Source organism: Malania oleifera, chromosome 13, assembly GCF_029873635.1.
Source record: "Malania oleifera isolate guangnan ecotype guangnan chromosome 13, ASM2987363v1, whole genome shotgun sequence".
In the NCBI taxonomy this organism is placed as follows: Eukaryota; Viridiplantae; Streptophyta; class Magnoliopsida; order Santalales; family Ximeniaceae; genus Malania; species Malania oleifera.
In genome coordinates, this window is record NC_080429.1 from 18177712 (window position 1) to 18189862 (window position 12151).

The following is a 12151-nucleotide window of genomic DNA, read 5'->3' on the forward strand; positions in this document are numbered from 1 at the left end:
ACCCTTTCACTATTTAGTCAATCCATATATCTCAGGTTGGGTTCTTATAATGATAGTAAAAATTCAGTTGCTGCTCCCGTAAACGTAGACAAATTGCAGAACCATGTAAATCTTGTGTCTTTGATTATTGCTTTTGTTGAATCTCTTTGTGAGTGTTTGCTTGCTTTGTATTGTTCATCATTAAGTGTTTGCATTAGTTATTTTAGATTCGAATTGTGTGTGGTTTCCACTGCACATTTGACACCAAAAATTGGTATAAGAGCGCCAATTTCAACAAAATATTTCCAAGGGGTTTTTAATCTTATTTAGTAGTTAACAACAAATTTTTTTTTTTTTAAACATTTCAAGATTCTATGATTAACGTTACACATGCAACATTTAGTTTGCCACATGTTTGTCAAAAAAAAAAAAAAAAACTTATGAACAGGATATTACTTCTAAATTAGTTAAGGTTCCCTTCTATTGATAGAGTTGTAATAAGATCGTCTCAAGAACTCTTTTCTTATCTAAATCTCCTACTTCTCCTTAAGTCAAGTTCATTAACGAAATTGTTTAAGCTTTCAAAAGGTTTTTCAATCTTATTTAACATCTAACAAAGAATATTTTTTTAAAAAAAATTAGCATTTCAAGATTCTACGTTAATTTAAGGTATTCTTACATTAGCCAAACACTCCTATGCTTTGAAAAATTTTAAGCTAGATGCAAAGCTTTTATATGACTCATATGGAGTTTTTAGTGGTTGTTTCCTTTGGAATACTATCCAAATTGTGATGCGTAGATAAAATTGTGTTCCCCCACGTGTTTGAAAGATAATTTAAAACATTACTAGATCATTTATTGTGTTCTTAAGTATCCGAATTTTCATTTCAACAATGCTATTATGTTTTGTCACCTTATGGACTATGTCATTTGAACAACTATACTTAAGTTTTAATGGTTATAAAACCAAAATTGTATTTACTTAAAATAATTTGAATTTGAACAGTCACATTTGAGATTTACAAGAAATAGTTCGACGAATAATAAAAATCACTTAGATGTTTGTTCAAAAGTAAGGAAAATTTTGAGAGAAAATAAAGGCTCGTAGTAAAATGAAAGTTAAGGCCTGTGCATATATGACAAAGGGGTTGGTAATTCATCTCTAAAGCATACTAATTGCAATTCACGAGAAAATTTCTCTCACAACAAATGCAGTACTAGAATTTCGTTTCATTTTGAAACACAATCACACACAAGTCTAAAAATAAGATTACCCTCTATTGTACATTATGTTCATTTTCAATTCAAAGTACATTACATAGGCTCGTCTGGTCAAATTTTTAAAACTATGGTTAAAAGGAAAATTTGCAATGTGAGTGGAAATTTCAAACTATTCTTATTGTTTGTATATATACATATATATATATATATATATATATATATATTACTCCATTCCAGTCATTTGCAGTTTGCACTTGAAATCAAAATGATATTACCTATAAACATAAATATAAAAGATTATGGTTAGAAATGAGACTTGTCATCATCTCTTATAGTTTATGCTTATATGCAATATCATTTTGATTTCAAGTACAAAAAATTGGAATATGGGGCAATTTTTGGTGAAATAATTGTATGCTCATGGCATGGAATTGTGGCAAATCATTTTGTTGAAAATCCAAATTAAGAAAAAAGAAAAAGGATTTTATGCACAACAAGAATAGTTTGAAATTTCCACTCACATCGCAAAGCTCCCTTTTAAGTTTTAGCATATAACCGGTTCGCAAAGGTTCTATAACAAAAATTGGTTCGGCCATTTACTGGTTCAGCTCTTCACTGGTTCTCCAAGTGGCCCAACTCGAGTTTTTTCCTGTTTTAACTTTTTTTTAAAAAAATATATTAAATAATACCTCATTCTAGGAAGAATTTCCCAGAATGACTCTGACGTAATCTCGCTACTTGGAGTAGCGAGATTTACTTTTGCCTGAAGGGCTCGTGCTAACACGTGGCAAATCTCGCTACTCCAAGTAGCGAGATTTAATTGGGAGAATTAATGCTCTGCTAGCCGGCTTTCGACACGTGGTAAATCTCTGCCAACCACCATTTGAAGCGTGGTAAATCTTGCTACTCCAAGTAGCGAGATTTTCTTGGGATAATTAATGCTCTGCCAACTGCCTTTTGAATTACCTCCACCCGGCTTTCGACGCATGGCAAATCTCGCTACTCCAAGTAGCAAGATTTGCCTCAGAATAACCTCGCCCGTTCTTCCTCCTTTCTTGCGCGAACAGAGTACCTATTGCAGAGCCGAGCAGGTGACCGTTGAAGGGAGACTCCGGAGTAGGTGACCGTTGCGGGCTTCATCAAATCGAAAATTATATAAGGAGATGGGGTAAGTTTTGTTTTCCATATTCAGTGCTTACATTTTTACATTATTTTGATTTCATCGAAAGCTTTGATAATTCGAGAAAGAGTTTGTGATTTGTGTTAAAAGATTCGTGGACAAACATTACTCTTAAGGTTTGTATTTCATTGTTTTGGTATTTAAATTTATTTTTTTTGCTGATAATATTTTATTTGTATTTCATTATTTGGGTATTTGAATTTAATTTTTTGCTGATAATATTTTATTTTTTCCATTCAAACTGTTGTTTAATATTTATTTATTTTTTTTGGATTGTTGTTTCATTGTAAAATGCATTATGTTTCCTGCCTTAGAAATTGTTGAAGTTTCCTCCACTGACTAAATTTGTTGAATTTCCTTCTACTCTTTTGAATATAATTGTGCAATTATAATTAGATCATATGGTTTACTTTCAAAATGGGAAGTTTTGTTATTCAATTCTTGAATTTTGTTGTACTATTTTTAATATAATTGAGCACATCCACTAAAGTTTTTCAATAACAAGTAAATTGTATGGTTTTAATTGATGCTTTGAGTTAATGTGAGTGCACATTGTAATTATAAGTTGTATTGTCATATGTATAAGATCCTAGGATCTTATACCTTATTTTTCGGGTTATTAATAATTATGTTGAAAATTTTAAAATAAAAAATTCTAACTCTTATATTAATGCTAAAGAACTAAAAAAAAAAAAAATGTGATATTTTTACAATCTACAAAAGAAGAATCTAAAAATTGAGAATTATTTTCTAAACATTGAACACATCCTTAGGCTTTTCTCTTCCCTTTATTCTTTTCTTTTCTCCAATTAATTTAGGGCTAGTTGAAAAATTAAAATTTGACAATATGTTTGGTTAATATTTATGAAAATTAATATAACTTAATTTTTTTAATAAAATAATATTTATGTATTATTTTTAAATCAATTGATATTTTAAATATATAATTAAAAAATAAAATTACAAATAATATATAATAAAAATATTATAAAAATAAAAATACAATTTATTATAATTATTTTAATTAATTGTTGTACTATCAAAATTTATTTTATAATAAAATCTTTTTTTTACATGACAATTGAAAAATTGTGAAAAATATTATATTATTGCTTTTATAATTATATATATATATACATATATATCTTAATTTGAATTCTATTTCAATTTTTTTCATAAATAGTTAAAAATTGAAAATAAAAACTGAAAAATGACCACATAAAGAAACATATTTATATAATATGTTTTCTTGTTCACTTTTCTAATCTTTAACTAAATAGTTTTATTTTATTCTTAGATTTATGAATTGGTTCTTCAAAAAACTAATAAAAAAAAAAATTAGGGCCAGCCCAGCACAATGATTCATATATATATATATATATATATATATATATATATATATATATATATAAATTGTTGGATGCTACGCCTTCTCAATTTCAAAAGCTAACTCATAGGATCAATCTTTCCAAACACTTAATAATTGATTATTAGTACCTTTCACAATAAATCCAATAATCTCTCTCTCATACATGAGACTCCAATTTTAACCCATCTCGAGAAGAATGTTAAAACATGTTTATGACACTAGTATTTCGGGTGGGATTTTTTCCATACTTATATATATATATATATGTATGTGTGTGTGTAGGCTATGAAAATAAAATAAAATTTATTACCTCTTTATCTGCCTACTCAAGAATCCAGCTATAATGTGAATTGCTGTCTGGACATCAATGAGTTCTCCTTCTCCTAGACTCAGATGATCATGTGGGCAAGTTTTGACAAGTTCTCTTTAAGTGAAGAGTTTTCTTAGTTCTCCAAGCTCATAGCCTAAATTTCTTTTGTATTTTGTTCACCAATACTCACAAGCCTACTACTTGGTTTCCAACAATCTACTCAATTCTAACTCACCCAAAATCACATACACAGAGGCAATGTTCACAGAATCACAGCTCTAGCTATGAAAGATTATCTCACCCATCCTCTGTCATTAATCCATCCTATGTAATAGAACAATGGCTTTAACGAATATATAAATAGAGGCAACTCCTACACTGCACATAAACTGCCAAAAAAGAAAGGTGCTTGAACAGCTGACCATCATTAGAATCCTGAAGTAGCAGAAGACAATTAGTTGGATTATCTGAGTTATTTGGTAGGTGCAGTAGTTCTAAAAAATGCGGTTCCTTAGGGATCAAATTAAAATAAAAAATTCCATGGAAAAGCCCCATATGTATAAGATCCTAGGGTGGGGGGTGCCTGAGGAGGCCACAGTCAACAGAGCACCATTAAAGATCCAACGGTACGAGGGCGAAGCCGGCCTCGACTAGTCACCGTCGATGACGCTGACTGAGAACACTGTAGAGATGATAGCTAAAAGGTCACATTATTAGAGGAGAGTAGTAATGAGTTTTTTCCTCCCCGAATTTATGTACTTTTCACCAATATATCGATATAAATGTAGTGTTCACATTTTAAAGCACTTGCCATAAGACAATCCCATTCCCATTTCATGAATCGGGATGTTATGCGTCCTAAGTAATATTTTTCCAAAAGATCCCTTCAACTCCTTTGAGTATGGCTATTTGGATTAGCAATGAATCCTCAAAAGGCTACTTAACAAAATTGAACTTCAAATTAAGTGGCAACCCAACCCATAATGAGGCAGAGTACGAAGTACCATTTTGGAAAAATTACTCTTAAGAGCACCATTTCATAGTTCTTTGGATTCTAAGTTGAATTACAATTTTGGGAAAATCTAAAGTATATGTCATATGGGGAAAATCAATACATATTCATGTTGTTTATTCATAGACGCTGAATTCATCTATTTATTTTCTTGGTGGGAAAGTTAGGTCCAAACTCTAAGTTCATTCATTCATTAGAATTTGTATACATCTATTTGGTTTATAGTTATTAGTTATTTCGTCTCATTTACACATCACTTATATATACAATTTTGTCTTGCGTAGGTTTGTTTTATTTCCTGATCGCCGATCTAAATGGCAGGAAGCTCAAGCAGTGATCCAATCACGGTATTTTTATATATAGGGGGGAACATTATAACCGTATTAGATGGTGTTAGGTATAGTAGTCGGCCAGTTCGACTTATTCGAATTGGCCGTAGGTGTAAATTAAGTAAATTATATACGAAGATATATAAATATTTGCATATTGATCCAGATCAATATGCATTGCGGGTGACCGCAAGATACCCTGCGTGAGAGTTAAATAATACAGCGTTCTATGAGGCTGTTCCGATATCAGATGATTATGGGTTGCGCATTGTATTGGACGCACACTGTGTCGGTGAGAGATATTTGACGATGCAATTGTATGTCGAGACTATTCCTCAAGTGGGTGTAATTGTAGTTAGGCAACCAGATGAGCCCGCGGAGCAATTGGGTGAAGTCGGTGAAGACACCGAACAAACACATCAGGTCGATGTTGGTGGGGAGGTTCGTGCTATGTCCACGGTCGATTTTGATGAATATCCGGGATCGTCATTCCAGCCGTCGGAGTACGAAGCACCTGTTCCTCAGACGTTTTCGCAGGAAGGTTGCGAAGACGTCTCGAGTGCGGTACCAGCATCGTTGTTTGCCATTGCGAACGACGCATTGGACGAGGGCATGAACATTACGAATGATGTTCATATTGAAGACGAACACATGCACGAGCAGGAAATGGGTGAAGGGTTAAATGATGTCCCCAATGATGTGAACTTACCTCACCATGACATGGACGACGCAACATTTGATGCGCAATTCATCGGCGAGCTTCCGATGTACGGTCATATTGACCTGGCTGCTGCAGATTTAACTGCGGTCGATGAGCTTCCCATACGCGTCACTTGTTGGGAAGAATCCTCTGAGTTGAGTAAGGGGATGCTCTTCGGTTCAAAGGATCAGTTGATCGCCGCAGTGCAAATATATCACGCTCGCACCCACCATGACTTCCATATGGTGCAATCTACTCCTGAGTTGTGGGTTGCTAGGTGTAAGGACCACGATTGCGCGTGGAGATTGCGTGCCATGTATCAGATGATACACCGTTTTTTCGAAATCACCCAATATAGTGGTCCGCATACGTGTCTGAATGAACTTATATCGCAGGACCATAACCAAATTACGTCGTCCCTCACTGCTGGGGAGATAGTGAATATGATCAGGGGAGATGCGTCAACGTCGATCGCTACATTGAAGGAGTTCATTGATTATTGATTCGGGTATTCAATATCTTATAAGAAGGTTTGGTTGGGCAAACAGAAGGCAATAGCCCAAGTCTTCAGTGATTGGGAGAAATCGTATGAAACTTTACCAAAGTGGATGGAAGCGATGCCCGCGTACAATCCTGGGACTACAGTTAGGTGGAGGTCAACTCCGGTTCCAGGTAGCACTAACAGCGCAACCTTCATATCTGTATTTTCGTCATTTGCAGCATCTATTCAGGGTTTTCGTCACTACCCTCCCGTTATATGTGTGGACGGGACACACTTGTACGGTAAGTACAAGGGCAAACTCCTTATTGCGACGTGCCCCGATGCAAATAGGCAAATATTTCCCTTTGCTTTCGCTATTGTGCAAGAGGAAAGCCTCGACACATGGAATTGGTTTCTGTGTTCTCTGCGTTTGATTACCGACAGGGACGACATTTGCCTCTTATCAGATCGACATCCAGAGATTATTGCTGCGGTGCAGCACAATCCTGATTGGCAACCACCACGTGCGCACCACCGATTTTGCCTTCGACATGTCGTCAGCAACTTTCATACGAAAGTGCGGAGTGTCAATATGAAGCGAATGGCTGAGCGAGCCAGAAGGGAGCATCAGGTGAGAAAATTTGATACCTGGATAGAGAGGATATTTGACGAGGGTGGAGAGCCAGCCAAGTCATTCTTCGATCAGATCCCTCCTCATATGTGGACTCAGTGCCACGACGGTGGAAAGAGGTACGGAAACATGACCACCAACCTGGTCGAATGTTTCAACGCCGTCCTAAAAGGCACACGTAGCCTTCCCATAACGGCTCTTGTGCAACTAACATTTTATCGCGTTGCACATTACTTCAATAGCCGACGGGAGTCTACTCGTAACGCAATATCTGGAGGAAATACATTAACTCCGCATATATTGCTATCGATGGAAAGAAGGAAGCTGATGGCGACCGGACAACGAGTCATGACATTCAACCGGTCTAGGGGTACTTTTAGCATCACGACCGCGCAGTGGGGACCCCATAAAGGAAACAATGTCCAAACTTTGAGCATCCAGAGGCGCGAATGCTCCTACGGGAAGTGGCAATCTTTACACTATCCCTGCTCGCACCTTCTTGCAGCCTGTGCCGAGACATGGCTAAATGCGAGCCAGTTTGTTGAGCCATATTGGAGCACTGTCGAGCACTATGCAACATATGCTGCAGAATTTTATCCAATCATGCATGAGGCATATTGGCCAACTTGCTCTTCGCCAAACTTGCAGGCAAATCCTGCATACGCTAGACATAAAGGTCGGCCTAAGAGCTCACGTATACATAACAAGATGGATGCTCGAGAAGGTCGAAAACATATCACGTGTACCATATACCGTCAAGAAGGACATAACCGCACAAGATGTCCGAGAAGGACCCAACCTGGGGATGCAGCTGGACCTTCGCACTGACCTATAACTTATAGGTTATCCGGGATTTGCGTACTCTTACTCCTCGCGTCACGACAAGTTTTCAGCTGCCATTCTACTCATTCCTTCTGAAAATTTTTTCCCCAAATGTTAAATCCTCAGACCGCTTTCATTTTTCGGTGAACACGCGAATGCTCCATGCTCAATTTGTCTCTAAGCAATTGAGTCACTGTGTCCATCAATCGAGAATAGTGTATGTTTAGATGAAAACTTGGTGAGACATTTTCATTTGTACACATATAGGATAAACCCTGAGATTTTTGATTGGTTCCACCATACAAACCACCGGGGACAGATACTCAATTCTTATGATTTCTATGTTAATGCTTTCAATATTCTGGCTTGTTTGCAGGATCGATCCAGGGCCGTCCGATACTACTATACTGAGTATGGGCGATCGGCACCGGTCCAGTCGGCCGTGGACCGATTCGCATGCTGACGTGCTATATTGCCGAGGGGGCAGTCAGAGCGTACAGGATAGGATAGGCGCAGACCCTCGCATTATTGATTGGATACGTGACACGAGTTTTTATGGGATATATCAAATTGGCCATATCCAGTTCGATTGGCATCTTGTGACCGCGTTGGTCGAGCGATGGAGGCCAGAGATACACACTTTCCACTTGCCGCACAGGGGAGGCGACTATCACATTACAGGATGTCGCGGTGTTGTTCGGGCTACCGATTGATGGGTTGCCCGTCACTGGTCGTACAGCTAGACCAGTACAGGATGGAAGCGTCGGTAAGGGGGGAGGACTTCGCCGCATGTGCGAGAGATTGTTAGGAGTAGTGCCTCCAGATGGTAAGCTTGTTGGTGCCCGCATTCGCATGCGGTTTCTAGAGGGGGAGATGTTTCGCCAGCTTCCGACTGATGCTGATGATCAGACTATAGCGTGTCACGCACGTGCCCACATGCTGCGATTGATATTTGGGACGCTATTCTGCGACCTATCGGGGAGTTACACACACTTGATGTTCCTTCCACTGCTCGCGGAGCGAGGAGAGATACGCCATTATAGTTGGGGTGCTGCGATGTTAGCCTGGCTGTACCGAGAGATGTGCTGCGCCGCTGACGTGTCGCACTCACAGATTAGAGGAGCACTCTGCTTATTGCAGGTTTGGGTGTGGGAGAGATTCACGTTGTTAGCTCCTACGCGCCGCGATGTCTGACGTCTTATTCAGAGGGATGAGGATGGACAACCGATTGACCCAGCTCCACTCGCGTGGAGGTTAGTAACTCAACTGAAAATCATTTGCTTCAGTTGTAGTACGTAGTAGTGGTTACACCTTGCTAACTTACGTTTTATTGTGTACAGGTGGAGGGATCAGTTGTTGGCGCCTAATGTTGCGCAACACACGCTGCCCTGGTACAGATTTGAGCTGGACATGCACCGGGAGCACGAGGTAGTCTCGGTGATGTGTATTGATAGTATTTTTCAAGATTTGCATATATTCCCGTCCCACCTCTGACATTTACTATATGTCAACGTGCAGTTCGTATGGGCGCCCTACAATGATTACATTGTTGCCGACCTACCACCAGGTTATGTAGTTGGGTTGGACCTCTGGGTTGCCTGAGTGCCACTCATATGTTTTCATATTGTTGAGTGGCATCTCCCAGACCGAGTGATGCGCCAGTTTGGCTTTCGACAGGGCATTCCCAGTCGCTTCTGTACTTTGGGGGTCGATGTACGTGGGAAAGACTTGCACGAGATTGATGGTCGCGGTCGGGGGAACACAGATTGGGCTGCGGAGCACGCCATGTACGTGAGTATGTGGGTACATAGGCGCGACTACATTGTCGAGGGAGTGCAGGCAGATGGCCCGATGCGTCCGGAGGATCCGTATTACGCATGGTACAGGTCGATCACACGTCGCTTCGTAGATAAGACTGCGGCGGTCTACATGAGCCTTGTACGCTTACTCAAACGTATACCTAATTTGTTACCATGATGATTAGTAGTTCAATGTTTTAATCACTATTTTCCTATGCTGCAGGCTGACGTATTACACCAGGTCGACTCGCTATCATCAAACCCTGTTGTGAGCGATTTAGCGAGAGTTGGTTTGGACATTGTCTACGAGGACGGGCGACGAATCCCTACCCCACGCCAGACCCCGGCCCCACGAGGTGGTCGAGCAGCTCCAGTACGAGGGGGTCGAGCAGCTACATCCAGCCGTCCATCGAGTCCGGCCTTCTCACCGCCCATTGTACATGAGGAGTATGTGTTCGGGCCATACGCACCGTATGCCCCATCGACAGCTGCTGATTTTGCGGGACCCTCCAGTAGACCGACAGATTATCGATCTGACTCTGCCGTGACGCCGTCGGTGTTGTACTTACTAGACGATCCTCTCGATGCAGAGGAGGTGGACGCACCCAGCTTGCCAGTTCGGACTCGTCCAGAGACTACATACGACATAGCTCCTCGTCCACTTCACCTAGAGAGGGATTATCCAATACGTATGGGCGGAGACGACAGACATGTAGCCCCTCGACGTGACCGGACGCCAGACGCAAAGGAGCAGCCAGGTGAGGGCAGACGCAGACGGCAGCCACCCAGACACCGGAGACGACCTCCATGTGGTACCGAGTAGCCGATATATGTGTTTGTTAATTAGTTCATACTTTCATTTGTACATCAGATATATGTTTACAGCTTCATTTGTACATAATGTATTTATTCATTATTCATTTGGGCATAATGTATTTATTAATGACTTCATTTGTACAGCATCTATTTGTATAGAATATATCATTTGTCCTTTATTTCTACTTGTTTGGAGTATCATTTGTACATAATGTAATTGTTTGGAGTATCATTTGTACATAATGTAATTTTCTTAATTCTGAATCTATAAAGCAACAATAGGTAAAGTGACAAGCAGGTATCATTTAGTGTACTAATTTGATATGTTGAATGTATACGAATCTGATGAATGTAACGTTGTGAACATACTGGTATCAACTGTATTTGAATAATGTTTTCTTTGCACAAGTGCGTGGATGGATATGCTCAATTTGTAAACAGAACTCTGCCGAAATTAGTATAGTATTTTGATAGGTTCAATGTATACGATTCTCGTGAATGTAACGTTGTGAACATACTAGTATCAACTGTATTTGAATAATGTTTTCTTTGCACAGGTGCGTGGATGGATATGCTCAATTTGTAAACAGGACTCTGCCGAAATTAGTATAGTATTTTGATAGGTTCAATGTATATGATTCTCGTGAATGTAACGTTGTGAACATACTGGTATCAACTGTATTTGAAGAATGTTTTCTTTGCACAGGTGCGTGGATGGATATGCACAATTTGTAAACAGGACTCTGCCGAAATTAGTATAGTATTTTGATAGGTTCAATGCATACGATTCTCGTGAATGTAACGTTGTGAACATACTGGTATCAACTGTATTTGAATAATGTTTTATTTGCACAGGTGCGTGGATGGATATGCTCAATTTGTAAACAGGACTCTGCCGAAATTAGTATAGTATTTTGATAGGTTCAATGTATACGATTCTCGTGAATGTAACATTGTGAACATACTGGTATCAACTGTATTTGAAGAATGTTTTCTTTGCACAGGTGCATGGATGGATATGCTCAATTTGTAAACAGGACTCTGCCGAAATTAGTATAGTATTTTGATAGGTTCAATGTATACGATTCTCATGAATGTAACGTTGTGAACATACTGGTATCAACTGTATTTGAAGAATGTTTTCTTTGCACAGGTGAGTGGATGGATATGCTCAATTTGTAAACAGGACTCTATCGAAATTAGTATAGTATTTTGATAGGTTCAATGTATATGATTCTCGTGAATGTAATGTTGTGAACATACTGGTATCAACTGTATTTGAATAATGTTTTATTTGCACAGGTGCGTGGATGGATATGCTCAATTTTTAAACAGGACTCTGCCGAAATTAGTATACTATTTTGATAGGTTCAATGTATGCAAATCTCGTGAATGTAACGTTGTGAAATATAATTTAGTCTCTCTATGTATGTTTCTTAGGTTTTATTTCTACTTTTAATTTGAAAATATTGAAAGTAACAACAAACGGGCCCCCGAGGAAA